Source organism: Rousettus aegyptiacus, unplaced genomic scaffold (genome assembly GCF_014176215.1).
Source record: "Rousettus aegyptiacus isolate mRouAeg1 unplaced genomic scaffold, mRouAeg1.p scaffold_m13_p_16, whole genome shotgun sequence".
Lineage (NCBI taxonomy): Eukaryota > Metazoa > Chordata > Mammalia > Chiroptera > Pteropodidae > Rousettus > Rousettus aegyptiacus.
Window position 1 is genome coordinate 17156582 of NW_023416291.1, and position 22752 is coordinate 17179333.

At 40.7% G+C, this 22752-nt stretch overlaps 1 protein-coding gene and 1 pseudogene across 12 annotated transcripts in view; one reads left to right on the forward strand and one right to left on the reverse strand.

Annotated features, from left to right (window-relative positions):
* DCLK2 (doublecortin like kinase 2) overlaps positions 1-22752 on the forward strand; it is a 129867-nt gene that overhangs the window by 40180 nt on the left and 66935 nt on the right. The window lies entirely within an intron of this gene.
* LOC118612788 lies at positions 1080-1198 on the reverse strand (annotated as a pseudogene).

Here is a 22752-nt window from a genome sequence, read left to right on the forward strand (position 1 = left end):
CATAGTGGCTGCACCAATTTGTAATCCCATCAACAGTGCATAAGTGTCTCTTCAATCCACGTCCTCGCCACCGCTTGTTTGTTGATTTTTTGATGGTAGCTGTTCTGACATGTGTGAGGTGGTATCTCATGGTGGTTTTAATTTGCGTTTCTCTGATAAGTCGTGATGGATGAGCATCTGTTCATGTCTCTTGGCCTTCTGTATGTCCTCTTTGGAGAAATGTCCATTCAGGTCCTCTGCTCATTTTTCATTGGATTGTTTGAGTTTTCGGTACTAAATTGTGTGAGTTCGTTAAAATTTTAAATCTTACCCCTTTTTTGGATGTGTCATTTTCAAATACCTTCTCCCTTTTCATTGTGTTGATAGGTCCCTTCACTACGCAGAGTGTTTCGTTTGATATATTCCCATTTGGGAATAATTTTTCTTGATAAAACAGTTATTGAGTACCTAGCATGTGTCAGACACTGTAGAAATTGGTTTAGCTATATTATTTCACTGAATTCTCATGACAGATGTAAGGAGGTGGGTAGCCTTCACCCACTTTTATTGATAGCAGGATAGCTTACCTCTGTGCAGACCAGTTTCTCTGAGGCCACTCAACTAATACATGATCTTTTGACTCTAAAAGTTGCTTTTTTTCTTCTCTAGTACCTCACAGAAATAGTTACGAAATGGCTCTCAAATATGTCAAGTGCAAAGACTTTCTATCAAAAGAGAATTTACTATCACAAATGCAGAGTATCAAAGTTTCTAAGGCTTCTGATCCTGTAGAGCATGTACAACATCATGAGATAAATTGGTTTATTCAAATAATATTTGAAGATAAAATTTTGAGCAAAACAGATTTCTACTACCTTGCCTTCTGTTCATCTTCAAATGATGAAGGCCCTCTGATTTCTTGCCATCAACGATGCCAAGGGCACTTGACCCATGCTGAGATAAAAAGGTTAAATACCAAACCTGATAAAGTCTTCACTTATGACAAGATTCTTTATTTTTTTGGCAAGGCAACCCTTGGTTGACCTCACAGATTGCAAGGACTTTGTCAGCTTACAGTCCTTTATTTTTTTTATTTTTTATGCCTACAGCACCTGGGCTTCCTAGGTAGTCTCCCATCCAAGTACTAACCAGGCCCAACCCTGCTTAGCTTCCGAGATCAGACGGGATTGGGCTTGTTCAGGGTGGCATGGCCATAGAGCACTTATGACAAGATTTACAGAAGAAAAAGTAGCATGTGTTTTAGATTCTTATCACTAAAGTTGTGGTGCAAGGACCAGTACCAGCATTGCTTGGAAGTTTTCACAAATGCAGAATCTTGAATTCGGCCTCGGGTCTTTCGCATCATACTCCGCCGTTTCACAGTCTTCAGCTGATTTGTACACACACATTTCAGACTCGCTGCTTTAGAAAGCAATGAAAGAGAAAACTGTCTACATGTTACCTGGACAATTGTACTAATTATAAATCTTTAGAAGACAAGAATACAAAACATAGTTTATTTCCTAGATGAATTTATAAACTAGTTGGCCAGCACTGCGGCATAGTACTTGAAAGCTCAGTCATTCATTTGAAAGCTGGGTTGTTGGAATTAGACTACATAGGTCAAGTCCCAGCTCTCCTCCTGGGATGTGTGAGCTTGGGCAAGTCCCTAGCGAAGGTCTGTAATGACAATAAAATGCTGTTATATAGTCAGTGCTTAGCATAGTGCCTGCCACATAGTGAGCTTCCCATATTTGTTGGTTATTTACTATTAAAGCAGCCTTGGATATATGTAAGGGTTTGTAACTTGATTAAAGTTTATACAGTTAGAATATAGCATAATTTGATATATTTTGGAAGACTAGTCATAGTGAAAATAAGGTTTTAAGACTTGAGTATTAGATCTGGCTGCATCACCAACTGGCTGCATAACTTTGAACAAGTTACTTAAGGCCCAGCTACCCCACCTGTAAAATGTAGAAGGTGCTACATGACTTGCCTACCTGATAGACTTTTCTGAGGGTCAGTTGAAATAATAAATGTAAAAGTTGGTTGTACACTATAAGGCAGCAGGCGAGAATTGATATTCTGAAGGTCCTTTTTGTATAGAGAGCTGGAGCTGTTACCTACTTAAAGCTAAGTGAAAGGTCAGACCCAAAGAATTATTTCTATACTATTGTTATGATAAACAAACTGAAATGAAATGATAAAAAAGCATAAGTATCAAAATTGATTGCATAGTCACTTTGTCCCATGTGACTGGTGCTTGCTGGCTCCTGATCTGGTCATAATTGGGTTTATTTCTCATATTGCAAATTGTATATCCTTGTTATTCAACCCCATTAGGTACAGTTGTGCTGGAAGAGTGGGCTATAGAGGAGGCACCTGTGCTTCATGTAAAGTCGCCTGCCTCTGGAGCAGGCGATGGTCATACGCAAGGTCAGAGGCGCTACCTGTTGTATACTCAGTGGCAGGTATGGCCAGTTTGGGGAGAACATTGCCGTTGCCAGTGCCCTTCTTTCTAGCAATGACATTTTTATATTTCATGGAGAGTTATCATAAACAGGTAAAGTGAAATACCATTACAGGCAATATTTATCGGAAAGTGTTGAAAAAATATTTTGTCAAACGATGAATACAGTAGATGTTGAGATAAGGGTTGCCCTGGAAGGTGAATGTTGAAAGGTCGCTTACAATAAGAACTGCAGTAGAAATCCTCTTATTTTAATGTTTTGACCTAGTAATTTATTGGTTGATCAAAAGTCTTACCTGAATCATTTAAAATTACATGTACTTTTTAAAGTAGATTTAACATAACTATAAGTATTCTTTGACCAAATATTTGATGTAGAGCCAAGGCTTTTGGTTGGAGTGTGATCGATTGAATCAAGTTCTGCCTGGTGCCTCTTATGTAAACCACATCTGCAGTATAGAGTTCATAATTGCTAGTTTCAGTTCTTTGGAGTGAGACCTTAGATGCCCATGAACCAATCTGAGGGCAGGAACCATTTAAATTTTTATCAGACCTCATCCCCCCAAATCCAAAGACATTTAATGCAAAAGCAGCTTGTTTTAGCATCCTCTCTTTATGGCACATTTTCAATATCATTCATATTAATTTCCATTGAAAACCTTTGTTTTCATACTTGTATTTCTTTAATTTATGTACTATTTCATTAAACTCTAGAATTTTACCAAGCGCAACTGGCATACACAGGTTTGAGAAGTAACACAACTGACTCTAAGGATGTAGTAAACTCAGCCCACGTGTTTGCTCTATCAGAGGGCACTGTGGAGAGAGCATCAGCAGCTCTTTATTGTCGTATGCATTTTGGCAACTGGCTGTAAGATGCCTAGCATGAAGTAAAATGTTTCGTGTTTTGGAAGTTCCCACCCCCCCCCGCCCCCCCTTAACATTTAGTGAAGGTCAAGATCATTTGGCAACAGTGTGCTGTTTCACAACGTAAAAGCTGCTTTTCTCATGGGGGCAAGAAGGAAGAACACATTTTTCTTTACTATTGGAACTGTCTCTCATTCTAAGCTTTGGAATTGCATCTCTCATACAAAAACTGTACTGATTCTGGACTTGAGTGGAAGAAATCTTGACAGTGGAAATGAGCTGATCCAGTGACTTTTAAAATGCTACTGAATTGTGCATCTCATTTTTATGAAACTAGAACCAAATTTTAGTCCAGAAAAACTACATTTTAAAATCACTCGTGTTTTTAAATGAATGTTTTTTGCTTTATTAAGAGCATCTGACAAAGAACATGTTGAAGTTTATGTGAGTGTTTATATAATATGCTGACTTCTCTTAAATAGTGAGATTTTTTCACTCACCTAGAGTTCCATTATTTAATTGGAGGTTTAACAAAATGTTTTTATCTTTTTTAAAAAATGAGAGAACAGTTTATATCCTGTATGACATACATGTTCCTACTATTTTAGAAAGATCAATACAGGTGCTCCTTGACTTATGATGGGGTTATGTCCTGATAAACCCATTGTAAGTTGAAAATATCATTAAGTCAAAAATGCACTTAATGAACTGAATCTACCAAACATTATAGCTTAGCCTAGCCGGTTCTACTACTGTATAGTACACTTTCACTTCCTCTGTAATGAAGACACACAGTACTTTCACAGAAAGAGCACTGGGACTGGAGCCAGAAGCCGAGATTTCAAACCCTAGTCTGCATGACGTCTTTAGTGACATTTAACCACTCTGGGCCTTAGTTTCTTCATCTGTAAAATGATGTCAGTAAGACCTCTTTCATCTGCATCTGCAGAGCAGGAATGATTATACCAACTCACCAGACTGTTGTCCGGATTAAGTGAGATATAATGTATTAAAAGCATTTAGCACTGTGTTTGGCACAGAGTAAGTGCTTGATAAATGTGGCATTTATGATTTAAAAAATACAGAGGCGATTGATTTAGGCCTTTACCCTTGAGCCTGACACTTCTATTTATGTAGGGCTTAATGCCCTCTTGCTGAATAATAGCACTTCTGGACACATTGTTCAGGCCTGTTTCTTCCCATCTCCTGCCTGATGCCCCCAAATAGAGTAAAATGCTAGCTAAGGGACTGAGAGCCAATTGCCTGCTACATCTTGGCCTTTGTTGTCTGGTGAGCGGCTGGCCATTAATGAGCTGTGAATTTCTCTCCGTCTGTCCTGTGGAGCCCCATGTGGGAACTTTCCCCACTGAGATGAAGGCGGACAAAGCCGAAAAGGCTGGCCAGACGCCCTTCCGCATCACCTCTCTCCCGTCCCAGCGGTGAGATTGTGGCTGCAGTCTTCCCGGCTCTGGCAGCCCTTTCTGGGAAGGGCTCTCAGGGTGGGCGAGGCCCCAGCACCCACTGCCCTGCTTGTCTTCTGCTGCTTCCTGAGTAGTTTTTATTTTGTTCTGTTTTCACTGTGGCTAATTATATCACAAAGAAACTGTCCTCAAAGGAGTTTTTTTTTGCTGATCTTTTCTCATCCCTCCTAGATCACATCCCGCATGTGTTTAGGAAGGAGGGAAAACATTGTGCACACCCATGCAAGCTTCATTTCTGGAAAGGGCAGCCAACAAAGAACGTGCAGAGGACCGGATGACTTGGGGGCCTGGGATAGCACCCTGGTCAACATATCTGAGCCCATGGCAGAGTCGAGATCTTTAAGTGGATGTTGGGAGGGTCACTTAGAACCTCTACAAGCCCCAGAAAGGAATACGCTGGAGTGAGGACGGGCTAGCTCCTGCTGTCTTTCCTCTGCCTCTGGTATTTTCCTGCAGATAAGGAACATCGAATGACTTTGGTGGTCTCAGAAAATACCATTTTTAATGTCTTATTCCTCAAGAAGCTTGGAATGGAAAATGCATCTCTAGATAAGACCTAGAAGTTTTCCCAGTAATTATTAAAACATTTTTTTTATAATGTGGCCCTGGTTAAAATGTATAGATAATGAACTGAGGTGCTATGTGTAATGTTAGTGTTGTTATAATATCACCTCACTCAACTCACATTCTATGTTAATTTGAATCATGTATTAAATTGTTCAATGAAGTATTTAAGGGATTTGTATATACTATGTGCATTTTATATGTAAATATATGTATACTTCATACATATATAAATTTAAAATATTTTTATATATGAATATGAGTATGCCTCTCTATAGATATATATACACACACACAGATACAGGAGGGAAAACTTAGGGAACAGCGAGGTTAGCAACCATAAGATTTGAATTCCATGTCTTCAAGATCTCAGCCTTTGTTAAATAACAAAACTGAGTGGGAAATGCATACATAATTTGAAAGCATTAGTGTGATATAAATGATTTTTTTTTTTACCCTACATGCACATCAGAGACATGAATGCCCCATAACTGGTTCAAAACAATGAGTTTCCCCATATATGGCCTTCAAAATAACTGAATGGAGACTTAGATTGAATTTTCGAAAATGATTATAATCAGTGGTTAAGGTAAGACTAAAAATAGGGATTATCACTGCTCAAAGATAAATTTAAAAAATAAAACATCTCTTTTTATTTAAAAAGAAAGAAAAAGCTGTCATCCTGGTGTTTGAATATTTAGAGCAGAGCTTTAAATGCTATGAGAGGTGAACACACAATGCAAATACACACACACACACACACACACACACACGCACACACGCCTTACTGTTAAATGCAACAAGCTCTCAGAGCAACTTCAAGGCCAATCTTAGCCATTCGTGGTGGAGCTAAGTAACAGCTTGGTAAATTCTTCAAGGTATTAAAATACTACAAGAACAAAGAAATGACTCATTCTGACTAAGAGGATCTTCCCTCTTTGCAGAGGTTGGAATATTTGCATAGATCTTTGATGAATAAGATTTCCACTGATAGGGGAGTAGAAGAGGATTTTAGATGGCGTAAGTCCATGGAGCACTTGGCAACTGGTTGAAGTGTCCACCATTACTGTGTGTGCTTCTCTTCTTATGGCCCCTGGCAGCTTCAGGGCTGTTCTAACATAGTCCCAGGTTCCGCTCCATTCTCCCAATGAGCCTCTCTGAAGAAACTCTGACCTCATGGCATAATTTCAGAATCAAAATCTAATTGGAGACTTGGTGCTCTGATTGTTCTGATCAAAGACCATCTCAGATTGAGTGGGGAGAGATGGTTCCCTGAGGAAGAAGTGTGTTCTCTTATCACAAAAGAGGGGATGTAGAGGCTGGGTGACAAAACCCAACTTGTTACACAGGCTTGGCTCAAGCTCTCCTTGTCTGGTCATCCAGTAATCCATCTGTCAGTTTTTCTCTTCGTTTGCTAATGGACACTAATCAAAGGGTCTTTTAATTATATTTTCTCTCAACTAGACTAGAAGCTCCTTGAAATCAGGATTCATTTATTCAGTTCAACAGTGTTAACACCCATTTTGTATCAGAAATCTTGCTATGTGTTAGAGATGCAAAGACAAACAAGTTTGAACCGATTTTCTTAGGGTACTTACCATGAAAAGGGACTGAGGAGAGAAGGGTGATTTAAAAAGTCCATGTTACTGGTGGGTCTTCATATCGGTACACTTCATTTCTGTAGAGATTCAAATTTCAGATCAACCTTGAATTTTTATGTGGAATAATGGCATGTACTTTATTGTTTTGATTTTTTTTTTAGAAGTAAGCATTCATATTATTACCATGTGTTTTAACATTTAAAGGAGGCTAATCAACTGATTGTAGAAGCCTCTACTAGATTAGTGCACAGAAACAAGTGGAGTGATGAGATTTTATCTATTTATTTTTTTGTCTTTGTTGTGCTAGAAAGATTATAAGCAAAAAACAATGTGTATGAATGCACATTCTCACTTAAATAGAAAAAGTGAATTCAGAAGGTTGAACTCACCAGCAGCAGCGGCATAAAGATAAGTATATGCATAAAAAAGACATTTATTTTTCATCCCGTATAGCAGCTGAAGTATAAAATTAGTCCATATCAACTTTAGAGCTGGAATCGATTTTTCAAGAGGCTCAGTCTTTATAGTAAAGCGGTACTTTATGAAAGGAAGAGAATGGCTATACTGATGTGAGAGAAGTGAATAAACTTTCTTACAGCCTGTCTGGAAATGTGCTGGATGGTGACTATGGTTACCTGAGCCGTGGGGATGCCGCTTCGAGGGTAAGGAATGATGAGGGGGAGATAGAGGGTTACTGACAAGCAAGTAAAGAGAAAAAGCTTCTAGGTATCAGAGGGAAAAATCGTCAGGGCTCCATGGGAGTAGATTATGCTGGGCATTGTACATAAGCTTGAGGATTTTGAGTTTTTACCCCAGGAGTGATGAGACAAGGGCTGAGTCAAGATATTGCCAGTGGTTGGATAGAGGTGCATTCAGGAACGCAGGCAGCCCTTAAGGAGGGTTAGATGTGTAGTTGACGTCATGAGCAAAATCATCTGTGCAGAGTGTAGAGCCAGAAGACAGAAGGGCCCTAGGACTGAGCCTTGAAGAATTCCAGCAGTAATGGACAGAGGGAGGAGGCTAGAGAGAGTGCCCTGGAGGCTGGGGAAAAACAGGTGAGGGCGGGTAAAAGCAAAGGGGTAAAAGAGCCTTTCAGAAAGGAGGTCAGTGGACAAATGCTTTCAAGAAATCGTTGGGAGGTGACTTTAATTGTGGGGGGGAGGGTGTGTGCAGGGAGCTTTCAGAATAGTTTTTCTTTTCCCACTGATAATCATGTTTGTTATTTCTGCAGCTTTTATTATTCACATTCAGTATTCTAGCACCATTTTGATCAGGAGGGCCCTGAGGATGGCAGTGAACTTTATTCAGGTATTTTAGGATTGTCGACGTCCCTGGGAAATTATAAACCCAGAACTCAAGGACATTAGATAGCTTGCTCCAGCTTCTGCAGGGGTATTGTGAGGCTGAGGGAATGGCAGTTAAAGTGACTTGTTTCACAGTGGTTTGGGATAGAGCCAAGACTGATGTTCCCTGGTGAGTTCAAAGACTCCAGCTGAAGCTGGACAAGCACGGATGGGACAGACCATTCCGTCCAACTGGAAAATGTGTTCCCCCTGGACTTGGTTCCGAGAGAAGGAAAGGAAAGGGGACGTTTGTGTTATCTGGCTGTAGGTAGGAGGACACTTAGAGATCCTCAGTACAGTGTGCTCATTTTCGTGGTGAGATGATGAAGCTCCAGAGAGGCTGTGACTTCACTGGAAGAACACAGCTATTTGATGACTCCAAATTCAGTTTTTTGTTTGTTTGTCTTTTAAATTGTTTTTAGTGCTTTAAGCTTAAAAAAAAAACAAAACCAACAACAACATAAAAAAAACTCACTGAGCTAGTTAAAACCTAAATAAGGAGGGAAGCAATATTTAGGTCAAACATCTGATCACTTTGTAGGAACTTTAAATCATATAGGTTGTGAATGGGAGCTATGAAAATAGTCGCGGAGGATGTAGAAAACTTTGTTTAAGGGCCAGTGGGGAAGCTTCTCTTTTGTGATGTAAATTAGCATAGAAATACCTAGATGTAGGCTGTCTTTTAACTCATAAGGGTCTTGTAAAAACAGTAATAAATGTGCTTTCTATTTGCAGTTACAGCCAACTGCCATAAATTAGAAAAATTAATGGATACTGGTGAATCTGAAGCCTAGAAAGCCATTTGATAGGTCTTCCCTCAAGAGCTAGCTATCAGTCTGTGTTTGTGTGTTTGGAGGGTAATATATCTAGGATGTGCATTACAAAGAAACAAAATACAAATTTTTTAGTTCCCAGAGGTCCAGGATCTTTTCTACTTCTTTAGATTATATCAGATAATTTATAAGATGTGAAACTGATAAAAGGCAATGTAACACCCCATAATTCACTACAGTAACTCACAAAAGATCTCTGGAATCAGTTTAGTTTTCTAATATATTAACAGTTTGTGAGGAAAGGAAGGAAACCAGATCACATACATTTAAAAGTGTGCACAGATGGGCCTGGAATCCACAGAGAGGTGCTTCTACTTGTAAGTATTTTATTCCATTGGCAAATTACAAAGGGCTGGGAAAAATGGGAGATGAGAGATCATGATTTGTGAAATTGTTATTTTAGAGCTGAATTGTCCAGGGAACTTAAATTAAAAAGAAAATCATCAGGTGTTGTGTCTGACTTCTTACATCTACTGTGGGGCGTCGCTGCCTCAGGTTCGGGTCCTGTGTATTGCAGGGGCTTATGGTTTGTGATTCTTCCCAGGTCAGTCAGTCCTCAGCAGAGTCATGAACGTTTTTCCTACTGTGACTTTCTTCATGTCACCACCTTCTTTTTTTTTTTTTATTTCGATTTATTTTTAATAATATTAAAAGTAGAATTATTAGGGACAGAGCAAGTCCAAACTCTGCATTTTTTTTTTAATGGTAGGGACTTAGGAGTCACCTAAATCAGTTAAATAGTATTTCCTATTTATTCAATATATATTTATGTGCCCTCTTCTAAAATTTTAGACCTATATTATGAAAGATAAGAATGTTAATTTTAGTTAACATGATAAATATCTAGATATTTTAAGGCATTTTAGTGGATATAATTTTAAACCAAATGTTTACAGATAATTCGTAATGTTTTCTGAGCTACTTCTCCCTAAGGCTATTATTTTTAAAGGCTTTGCTTGCCGTAGATACTTCTGATTCCCAAGGTATTGATGTAAGTTTAACCTGAAAGTAGTTGTAACATTAAGGGCAATAACTCAGACCCAGACTCTTCTTTTTCACTCCCTTATTCTAGCTCTCATTTCCATCATTCAGATTTATAGTTATTATGACAGTAGAATTGTCTGTGGTACTGAGAGTGAACTATGGACAGGTGACACATCTTCCTTTCTTGCAAAATTGGCAAAATAACAATTGTTTAATCATTCTGTAGGACAGACACCTCATCAAATGGAGTCCTTTCTTTTGAAACCAGACATTTAAATCATTCATTCTCTTTTTTTGTTCAATAACAGCTAGATCACATACTAGTGCGGAGCCCAGAACCCTAGCTCCCTCCTACCTTCATGCTGTGTGACTATGTAACTTAATATATGTGAGTCCCTTTCTTTATCTATCCAACGAGGATAACTACAGCGCCCACCTTGCAAGGTGGTCATGTGGATTAAGTAAGAGGACATTCAGGAAGTGTTTTCTCTGGTCTGGGGCAGGGAGCCATGGAATCAGCATTTAAAAGCAGCTGGCTGTGGTGGAAACCAACTGCTCCAAGGAATATTCGTTTCAGTGTATACACTTTCCCCACTTCCTGCTACTCATCCCCTAAATTAAAAGCCTGTATAAATCATCAGCAAATTGCAACAATTCTAGACACTCTAGAGATTTACAGTTGTTAATTAAAAGGCAAAAAGCATATTTTGTCTTAAAAGTATTATTGAAACCTGCTATAGCAAGTGTAGATTAACCATAAAATGTCTCTTTGGGTAGTAATGATTTATTTTGAGTTTCAGTAATATTATACAGAAATGAAAATTTTGTTGATTCTTCTTACTCTATAAGACCTACTGTTCTCATTTAAAGATTTTGATCACCCTGATTTATGAAAACACTTGTTTTGGTTTACTTGAGTAATCTCTGATTTTGTAAACAAGAAATAGGTTCAGTCATCCTCAGAAAAGTTCATTTATAACCTTTAGAGAAGATTTTCTGAAGGCATGAATATTCCTTCTGTCTGTAATGATGGAATATATTTTCTGGGAAGGAACTTTTTGTTTAAAAACACAATTTTTAACAACTTTGGACTATAGGGTTTTATAATAAACAGAGAAAGGTCATGGAGCTGTGTTTATGCTGTGGTTTCTTCTGATCTTTGTCTGCCTTTGGGTGCATTAGCACTATTTCTGCTCTGTAGGTCTCACAGCTGTTAGAGATACTACTATGGGTGTTTGCCGAAATTAGGTTGTAATTTTATATACAATCTCTGCTGATTGAATTGCTCAGGGCTTTTTTTTTTTTTTTTTTTTAATTTGTCTTCCTTCCCATGTAAAGTTGTTTAGATGGGGAATTTGCTCCAGTTGCTTTTAAACACGCAGCATGTGAGCCACAGTTGTTGCCATAAACAGCTGCACACTGTGTATTAGCTTGAACACATGGTAAACATTTTATGAATGAATTAGTGAACGTTGCTTGGAGGAGAGAACCTATTTCAGAGGGAACATATATTGACCTATAAAAAAAAAATGAGTGGAAGCCTTGAACCTTAGAATATTATATTTATGAGTCGGTCTCCTGTTTAGATCCAACAGAGGGGGCTACCCTTAATCCTTCGGTTGCATTTATAGTGTTATTTGCGTTCATTTTAATTGGCTCACCCAGTGCCTGAGTCTGGATTCTAATCATTGCAATTAATCATTGCTAATCCCAACACAATTTTTGTTTAAAAATCTCACCCGAGTTCCACTTATTTCTAGCATTCTTGGTTATGTGTGAAATGGTGAGTACATTTCCCTGGTGTTTTATCTCTGAAGGGGTGAAGTTCTGGTTGCCGACTTGCATGAAGAGTAAACATTTCCCTGTTTTCTTTTTGTGACAGATGACTACCTAAGATGCTCATGTTAATGCATATTTTATCTGAGTTTGTAATTAGAGCAAGGCCCTGAGCGATGATTAAAAGTCCTCTCTGCTCTGCGGCCTTCATGCACTGTCATGAAGAGGTGGGGTCTTGCTGGGCTGATTACTGGTCCTTTTCTGATGGAGACAACCCTCAAAAAGCAACACTGGTGACTTTTATCAGATCCCCCTGAATGGCAGGGAGCCTTGCCTCCTTTTCATTTCTTCCATGTCACAGGGATAAATGGTGGGCGGACACTGTCTAATGATGACTATGATCATGTAAAATAGCCTCTGATTAAAGAGTAGCTCAGCGGGCCGGTCTGGGTGCATTATTCTCTTGGGAGGCACATTACTGGGGTGGGGTTGAGGGATTCTCTTTCATATTCAGGAGATAAATTGCACTCATCAGAGCACTATCCGTTCGTTAAAGGCAATTTAGAACGTGCTTTTCTCATTTCAAGGAAAAAAAAAATGCCAAAAATTATCTATTTCAACTGGTAGGAGGAGAGAGGAACAAACATCTCAGAAGCCTGGCATGAGGCCTACAGACAGGCAGCTCTCTGGGCCTTTGCAAGATTTATGTACTTGGTTGTATGAAGGGCAGACTCTCTTTGTGGCTACACCAGTGACTGAAAGAGATTCTTTTCATGTATTTAATATTTATGGAAGGTTTCCTATGAAGATGCAGAAGAAACAATAGTACAGACCTCAGTTTAAGACGTAGCAGAATTAACTTTTGAGACTTAAGTCTAATACCTGTGTGGAAAGGCTAGAATCTAGGCATTACATCTTGCGGTTTCCTCATCCCCTCCCCTGAAAGGGAGGGGGCTGTACTCCTGTGCAGTGCTCCCATTAGTTCATGAGTTGATTAGACAGGAACCAAAATCTGTATTTGTATGTGTGGCAGCTGTTGCAGCCTTAAGACTGTAATAGCCTTCTGTTAATACTTACAGATTAATAACCTTGTAGCAAGATGGCAATATGACACATCTAGTACAGCATGTGTCTTCGTGTAGCCAGTCGGTGCTTTAGAAATGGCTAATCCACATTTCTCTCCGATTGACTGTAGATTTTAGCTTCTTCTGACGATCGAACTGATTACCATGCTGAGCTGTTTCCTCAAGGAGATATTGCTTTTGAAGGTCAGGGATAGATGAGCCGGTTGGATGTGGAGACGTAATGTTTAATAGATACTATGAGCTTCCTGGGGCTCAGTAAGAGCATGATCTGCTGTCTGCACATAGGGAGCAAGAGCCTCCGCCTCTGCAAGTCAGTTGTGTTTGTGTTGGTCAGATTTCACACATCTTTGTTTTTAGCTTCTGACTTAAGCGAAGACTCTTGGCTCCTACGTGCCCTACCCAGCTCCCTTCCCCTGCTGTTCCAGTGGTCATTCGCATCCAAGACTGCTAGCTCTGACTGGAGAAACCGCCCATCCCACACAAGAAGGACCTTTCCTTCTGTAAAACTACTAAAACATTTCCAACATAAAAATTAATTACTAAAGGTATCTGCACAGGACTGAAGAATGATATTCATTGATGTTGGTAGAGTTGTCAGATTTAATGAAAAAAATTGTATAGGACATACCTAGTCCTAAGAAACGATTCATTGCTTATCTGAAATTTAGTTGACCGTATGAAGAGTAAACAGAATACATCAAGAAACTAGAAATTTTCAAAGTTAGGCTAGAAATGAGAAAAAGCAAATGGGTAGAAAATACATAGAGTAGCAGCATGACTCATAGGAAATGATGGTGTTCCCTCTGATCTTGGGAAATGAATAGTATATTACAGTGCAGACATCCTTTAGAGATTCCTTGATCTGATATCTTCATTCCCCCTAGAAGGAAACTGGAACTGAAATCATAAGAGGCTAAGTTACATCCTCACATTTTTATGGTCATTAGAGGCAGAACCAGGACCCAACCATGGTCTCTGGCCCTTCCTTTCTGAAAACCTGTATAGTAAGACTTTGACATGCCGTATGTTTAGAGTCGCTCTATGTAAGATCAAATACTTCTAATAAGGGAGATATCTAAAGACCTCTCTTGTGCAAAAGTGATTATTACAGAAATTGAAGCAGCAATTTCCAAAATATCATCTCAGTTTTAATAACTATGCTCTCCCTCCTCCAGTGGCCAGATTCACAATGTCCTCAGCATCTGTTTGTGACTTATTTGGGCTCCTATAAGTAGCATCCCAGTCTCCTTACTTAGAAACTAAGGGAGTGTGGGTTAAATGATCTCAGTGGTGACTTGTAAGTCTATGATCAAAAATCTATGTTGTCTGAATTTCTCTTAAGGATTTTATATCCATATAAAATAGAGATTATTATAAAATTGGTCAAAAATTAATTTTAGTTAACTAAAATTTAATGTTTGATGTCGAAAGTAAGTGTTATCAGAAATAGCAGTATTCACTGGATTGAATCTTCCTGAAGAATGAGTTGAACTCAACCTTGAGAGGGCAGAAGAGTTTGAGGACTAGGGTTGGGGGAGAGGAGGTGCCAAAGTGGGAAAAACGTGAACAAGGTAAAGGAATAAAAATGATCATGGAATATTCTAGAAAATCAAACACTGGCGATAGCATAAAATTTACCCTTGGAAAGAGTGTCAAATGGCATTACCACAGCCTGCATTGTCCTGGCCCTTCTTGCCCCTAGTTCTTTTATAACTATAATTAAACCCCTCACTTCGGCTAGTCTGGTCTACCCATGCCATCTCCTCTCCAAGGAAGCTTTTTCAGAGTCTTCCAGGCCACATTCTGACTGGATAGAAGATAAGTTAGCGAATAAGTCCATCTTGTGACATGCCTGGAATATGGCTCAGTAATGTGTTTTCACTTCTCACGTGCACGCGTCTCATCTCCTGCTTCAAGAGACCGTCATCCGTTTGTGACTCTTAGTTGTTGCGTCTCCAGTACCAAGCACAGTGATCTGTGCATGGCCAGTGTTCCGTAACGTAGTTTGTTCCGAGTTGTTTGCTGTTCCTTGCCGAAAGCTTGGGTTGACTTAACAGATAACTAGGGAAGAAAGGCGAATGCTCTTTGATGGAAGGGACCTCCTCTTATTCGTGTTTTATTAAATGCACCTTGCGTGTAATGCAGTGCCAGGACCACGTAGCTGATCCCAGCAAACGCCGAGTGGGGAAACAAGCGCACGTGTGCCTGGAAGGAATCGACAGGTCGTGCATCCCCAAGCCCCTCGTTTTATGAGTGAGAACGGAGACCTGGAACGGTCCGTGATGTTCTCGAGGTTACCAAACGCATTTCAGGCATTAGAATCCAGGTCTCCTCACTCTAGTGAGTGCTCTTTTTTTGGGGGGGGGGGTGGGGAGGGTGTGGAACATCTCATTCTTTCTCATCTTTGCCTGATAGTACAAGGAAAATTAGCTGGATCGAAGGTGTTCAATTATCTATTTATGGCATGTCTCTCTCCTCTGTCTGTTATGGGAGTGAAGTAGAAGGTGTCCTTACGAGTCAGGGGACCTGGCTTCCTAACCCAGCATTTGTGCCTTAGAGAATTTACTAACCTTCTGTTACATCTGTAAATGGGGTGAGCGTGCAGGTTAGCAACACATAAACATTAAGTCCCTTCTGGTTACATTCAGTAATTCAGCGACGGTTCTGAATTAGAATAACTTTTCGAGGATTTAGGAATGTACTTTTCTTCTCTTCCCTCCCGCTTATAAAGTCTTTCCACGACTTGTGCCGAAAGTAGAAGAGTGTGAGTGTGTGTGGGCGTGAGGGGGAGGGGAAAGGAAGGTTAGGAAGATGGGTCTGAGCTGTCCTACGAAACAGACCTGCTGGTTTCCACTCTCCTGCCTTTCACTCTCCAGGTAGCACAGGATGAAAAAGTCCAACCCACTCAACAGGACGACTGTGGACTTGGGGATGTTAAGGATCCTTTGGGTGGCTGATAGGTGGTCTGTCTTTAGTTCCTCTTTTGTTGTGGTTCAGGTTGGTGTCTCAGTGTCTGTGAAGCATAATAACAAAAAGAGTACAAAGACAGGCTCTTCCAAAGAGTTGCCAATGACAAAACAAGGGTCCTGGAGGTGTCGTTGAGGAACCGTGGCAGCTCCCTGCTGAGGGAGGGAAGTGTGCCCTCTTCACCTCTTCTGGAGTGCTGAGCCTACCCAGAAGGATTTTTTCCCCCTAGAAGGAAAAGCCTACACTTTTGGCAGCAGAACTGAAATAGAAAAATTGAACTTGACCTATTTCCTTAGCAGTGCAAACCTTACATTGTCCTCTCAGGCAGTATGAAAATCCTGGGAAACTGACAGCTGCAATCAGACACTTGCTTGCATTGAGGCAAACATCATGAATTTTAATAGGTGTGCTGCTCCTAAGTGAGGCTGGGAGAGGAAAGGGAGCCAAGCCAATTTCAAACAAAGGTGGGGGGTGGGGGAGGGGGGTGGGGCGTAGGACACATGTACAGCTCATGGCAGTGATGAGAGTAATATTCAAATTATTTACCCCACCATGATGTTGATGATTTAAGAAGGGAGAGTTGCTGGATTCTCGAAGTGGAAAGGGCTATGAATCTTCATGACAGTTCATCCCACTGTACTGAAGGCAAAGAAGGCAGGTAAAACAAAACATGGCTTGGTAGCGGTAAGTCCTCAAACACGGTGCTTCAGCAATGCCCAGGAAATGAGCCCTGGGAATCACAGTCACCCCTACACAGATGAAAGGGCTCCCCTCAGGGACGCACCACAGACAGGCACAGACAGCCCTGCGCACGCACGGCGGAGCCAGGCTCAGGACGTCCTTCCCAGCAGCCCTCTTCGTTGTGCATAGCGCTTCCCCTTCTGCTAGCCCCCGGGATCCCGTTTGTCCTGGGGCGGATGTGTCGGACTCTCTTCCCGCCGTCAGACCTCTTCATGAGGCGGTGACTCATCGCTGCTAATGTTCCCAGAGTGGCCTCCTCAGTAGTAAGGGATGTAGAGCCAGTGCCTCTCTTGTTATAGCACGGTCCGTCCACTGTCCACGTCTTTAACACTGTGCCCGCCGGGCCACACCCAGACCCGTGTGTTTACGGGAGCTGAGACTGCTTTCGGAAATTAATGTAACTGTGAGCAACTTATTTTTAAAATTTATTTTTCGGTTACAGTTGATATACCATGTTACATGAGTGTCAGGCGTACAACATTAGTGATTAGATATTTACATACCTTATGACGTGATCAGCGTGGTAAGTCTGGTACCCACCCGGCACCGGGTATAGTTATTACAATATCCCTGGCTATATTCCCTACGCCGTGCTCTACATTCCTGTGACTAACTTTTATAACTGGAAGTTTGCGCGCCTTCATCCCCTTCACCTTTTTCACCCACCCGCCCCCACTTTCTCCTGATTTGTTTATATGGCTCTGCTTCATTTTAAAAGAGGGAAGGTGATCATTTTAAAATAGGAAGGTGATCATTTCAGAACCCCCGTTTTCTGAACAAATCATGAAATAATGCTTTTTGAAGGTGAAGATGACACTTAGAAAAAGACACTACAAACCTTGTTATCAAGTTCCTATGTGGGTGAGATTACTTAGCCCGGGAAGATTTCGGCCGAAGACGGTAACCTGAATCGGCATTCTGAGTGCTATTTGAGAAGTACTGAAGAAACTGCCACTGAGCAGAAGCAGCAACTGTCGTCTCAAAATGGGATGTCGAAGATGGAACTAATTTCTTTCTCTGTGAGCTGGTCCTTCCGTGGCTGGAGGGGAATGAGATGAGTATTACTCTGGTGGGGAATTGGGACACAAGCCAGATCAGGGCAGACAGAACATGTGAGAAATGGAGGTGAGGGACAGGACTGTCCTTTGCCACAGAGGTCCCCAACCCCCAGGCCGTGGACCGGAACCGGTCCATGGCCTGTTGGGAACCGAGCCGCACAGCAGGAGATGAACAGTGGGTGAGCAAAGCTTCATCTGTGTTCGCAGCCGCTCCCCAGCGCTAGCATCACCGCCTCAGCTCCACCTCAGGTCATCAGGCGTTGGGTTCTCTTAGGAGCACTGGCCCCTGTTGCCAAAAAGGTTGACGACTGCTGCTTTACCAGACTGAGGAAAGAGCTCGCCCTTGGTCCCCTGCCAAGGCTGGTCACCAGCTAGTGGAGGTGATGGTGAGGACTTTGTAGACCATTTCACCCAAGCCTCCCATTTGTGAAGCTTTCACATTCAGTCTTTAAAAATCATCACCTAACGAATGTATGTAGCTGTAACTTATGTGTATTTAAATAATTCGTTGCACTACATGCAGAATATATCACGATTGCCGCAGCCCGTTTGGGTGTTTCTTCGTGCTTCAGTGAGGCGGAAGAGGCTCTGCCTCTCAGCATCCAGAAGCCCTTTCCCTCCTCAGCTCCTTCCCCGTTCCCGGAGTGTTTTCTTCCTGTCCATAGCATTCCTGATACTGAAGTCTACCCGGGGTCCCGTTTATTTTTGTCCTTACTGTAAGCTGGGAGTACTTCTCTTCAAGTTGTTTAAGTTGCTAGAGACAAGCCAGCTATGGTGGTAGAGGATAGGTGGATGGGGTTTATTGTGGTAATAACATTTACTTAACATTTGGGATCCTGCTGGTGTTTAAATCTTTACACTGTGCAGTCAGGCCTTCCTCTCATGTCTGCTTTCTGCCTGAGCCCTCTGGTTCTCCATAGCCATCTCCATGTGTCCGCTAGTAGTAAAAGGTGTCCTGTCCCATGAGTCTAACACTATGAGCCACTGAACCTGGAGTCCCCTGCCCCTGTGCTATTCAACCACTCATTCATTCAATAAATAGTCCCTGAGTGTCCACCCTCGAGCACGGAGCCAGGCACTCTGGCTACAGTCGTGACACAGACGGAGTCTCCAGGTGCTGGATGTTTTCCTCATCCTTTTCGGCTGGTACAAGCTCGTGCTGACCTGCCTCAGCCCTCATGATATGTCATCTAGTCGTAGCTGCCTGCCTAGATTCTCAAGGTACCTTGCTATGCCTTAAGAATCCAAGAGTAACTTCATATCAATGGAGAAAATGTATAAAAACGTCTTCCTGGAGAGAGGCTCAGAGTCTTAAAGCCGCGGCGAGGCAGGGTGTCCTCTCTAGGTCATTCAGGTGCCACGATGGATTGGCAAACAGCCAAGCAGGAAAGAGGCTCCTCTTTTCAGGCTAAATAACAGCCTCCTTGTTGGAAAGGGAATAATCAATCCCAGCTGGAGAAAAGAGACCGTGTTCCCTTTGCTTTTCCATTCAAATCTAATCTCACGACATGAGTTTCTGACATGAGCAGCATTCTTGCCCAGACTTGGGGCCCCAGGGAGGGGATGGTTATTCGAGGCAGCTGGCTCCCCAAGCAAGGCATATAACTTGTTGATAAATGCTTACAGACAGCTCCCCCTCCTCACGGGTCCCAGTCCCAGTTTAACTGACACCCCTGGAGATTTGCAAAAAAATAAATAGATGTTTCTCTGAAAGAATATCATGCCTCTGGATGCAAGAAAAAGATAAGGAATTCTGCATGCATAGAGTTCATCAGTACTTCCCAGCTTACAGGATTCTTCAGGGAGGGTTCCCTTTTATGCATTCCCTTTGACATAGAAGTTTCCTGTGTCAAAAAACTTGCCTTGTGTTGTAGTATAAAATAAATCCGACATATGATTTTGTTTATTCTTCCTTTGCTTTGTCTTTAGAAGGGAACTATTTCTATGAATTAGTAATTTTAAATCATCTCGTAGGTTTTTTTTTTTTCCCTTGAAATCTTAGCTATAGCTCTATTGTGGATAATTTTTAGTAATTTAAAAATTCTTTCTTCCAGAGTTTATACTCCTTTTGGTCAGTAAACCCTGTTCTTTGGAATAAGTTATGCCTAAATCTCTAGACCTCAATGTCAGGCGTGTGCCGCACATTCTTTTCTGGTATTTGGAGATGAAGTCTGTGGGCAGTGAATTCATTCACAGATTTTTCTTTCATCTGAGAACTTACATAGTCATTGCAGTGATTATAATACAGAAACTAAAATGAACATCCTGAGAAAATAGCATTTATTTGAAAGAATTTGCAAGTATTGAGGGTATGTAGAATTTGTTTTGTACTTTATCAAAAAAGTGTGGGTTGTGGGGAATTCATAAGAAAAACTAAGATTCAGTCAGGTTTTAAAATCAATACCGAGCAAGAGAAGCAAATTGCAGGATATGATATATTTATTATGATAGAATTTATATAAAATTTTTACAACGTACTGAATAATATTTCTAGTTGTCTGTGGATATATACATTCATAATACAAGATCTCAAAATATGGCTGGGAAGGACCCAAGAAAATACTTGGTAGTATTTTCCTGGGGTGATGGAGAAGGAAGGCAGGCATGAGGGGAGGGGGAACTGAGCAGGGGGCCAGCGACAAAAGAGATTTTAACTTGTATTTCTTTTCCATATATTAAAGGGATCCGAGGTAAATATGACAAAATAATATGTGTTAATTCTGGGGCTGGGCATTATTTGCTGTACTCTTTGTTCCTAAAGTATTTAACTATGTAAATTCCCTTAAACTAAAAAAGATTTTTCTACCTTCATCCTAAAGTTCCACATAAATGTAAGTGGAGTGCACAGTCAATAGACACAACCCTTCTATGAATATTTGCATTTTCAGAGGGGCGTTTGATAAGCCAGCAAATCTATCTTGCTCAGGCATCTAGCTTCGAAGTGAATCTATCTTGCTCAGGCATCTAGCTTTGAAGTATCTTAAACTAAGTACTTATTCTAACAACGTGCAAATCAGTTATGTTAGGGTAGCAAGTTTTGGTTGTGTTTCAGGAACAGGTGCCTTTAAAACAGAAAAATCTAATTGTGGAATTTGCCTCAGCCAACATCAAATTCATTTTTCAGGAAGTCGTCATAAATAATTCAAATGGATGGCATGCTTTCTGTTTCCCAATAGCCACGAGCACGTAACTCATTCAGAAGATTTCTTGGGCTGTAGAGGTGAGACCTTCATCTGCTAAGAAGTCTACACTGGGAAAAAATTCTCTCATTGCTTTTCATGTAGGATTTATGTTGGGTTGAAAATGAAAATTTTAATTTCTTGTCATGTGAAAACAGATGCAGCTGTAGAAACCAAAATCTTATATTTTCTGCAATACAGAACTGCCCCATTTATTTTGGCCTCCACTCTAGCTTACTCACTAGGCTGAACCACGGCTTAAAACTAGGGAATTCACAGAGGGAACTTTGTTATTAGGCAGTGTGGAATTTGGGCACTAAAGTTTATTTCTTTCCTTCCAATTAAAGTCTTTAACCTTCACGCAGTTTGCTCTTGGTTTACACTTAAGTTTTCTAAACTTGAACTATCTCTTCCTAATCCCGCCAAATGTTAAGTGCAGAGAATTAGAAGTGGGGAGAGGGCTGCTAAAAGGGTAATAGGGGTGATCTTTTCGATATAAGAGGTGAAAGGTCAAAGTGCAATGGCAAGGGAGGAGGAAAATGATTTTATTGAGATGAAAAATACAAAAAAAGACTTTTTTTAAAAAATAGGCATAATCTTTCTATGAACCTCAATAGCCCTACTCTATTAGAGCATAGAAACGGCGTTTGTACTGATAGTGCTGAGGGGCTGGTGTCTTCCAAAACAAACGTAGAATTAAGTGACCACGTTTTTCATACCCTCTTAACTGAAGGTTCTCCTCGTTCCTAGCCCACGGTCTTCACTCTCAGGATGCACTCACGAGACACTAAAGTGATGCCAAAAGGGTAGGCTAATCCGGCGATGGATCTTTGTATGCAGAGAGTGTATTTCTAGAAAATGTTTCAGACTTTGCCTTTATATTAAAATTCGAAAGATAATGTTTATTAATACATATATGCATGTGTGCGCGTGTGCGTGTGTGTGTGTGTATGTGTGCGTGTGCGTGTGTGTATATATACACACACGCACACGCACACACACACACTCTTAAAATTTCCAGTTTGGCAGCAAACCATACGACTCTAGCTTGTGCTTTTAACTTGTTTTTAGAAAGAGTTAGCTAATTTGTCTGAAGGTATCAATTTCAGAACATATTCAGTAATCCCTAAAATGTAGGAAGTTAGCCCAAACTTGGACTGATCTTACGACATTACTTAGAAGTTGATCCTTAAGAAAAACATATTCAAGATATAAGCTTACATACTTGCCATTCATTTACTTCATAAAAGGAAGACATAGAAAGATGGTCTGGTTATTTGGGTTTTAGACAAGTATGAAAACCCTGAGCTCCCTGTAAGCTCTCTTGTTGTTTTTCATAGATTGTAAATCACACAGTTTTCTTCTTTAGGGAGACAAAGTGTGGTCAATAATAATGTCGACCTCACATGGTTGTTCTGAAGGGTAAATGAAAGTCATGGATAAATGGGACTCATGGCATGCAGAATGTGTTAGGCATTCCTCGGTGGTTCCCACTCTGTTTGAAACAGAAAAATTTGGATTAGAAAATTGCCGCCTTTAACTTTGGTTCTCAGTTGCCTCTTTTGTAACACTTATGTTTTCCTTTTTGTTTGTTTGTTATTTGGAGATGACCGCATCCTAGAGAACATTGACCCAAGTTCTAGTCACATCTGCTTGAAAAATTTAGTTCTAGCTTCTTTAGAATTAGAGGAAAGCTCAGGACGGTTGGCTTAATAGGTTTCCTCTGACTTCCTCACCTGAATTCTTCTAAAATTTTGCTCCAGCCTCCCTCCTTTGATGGAAAGCTCTAGAAAAGATTTTAAACTTTTTCCTCTAGCAATT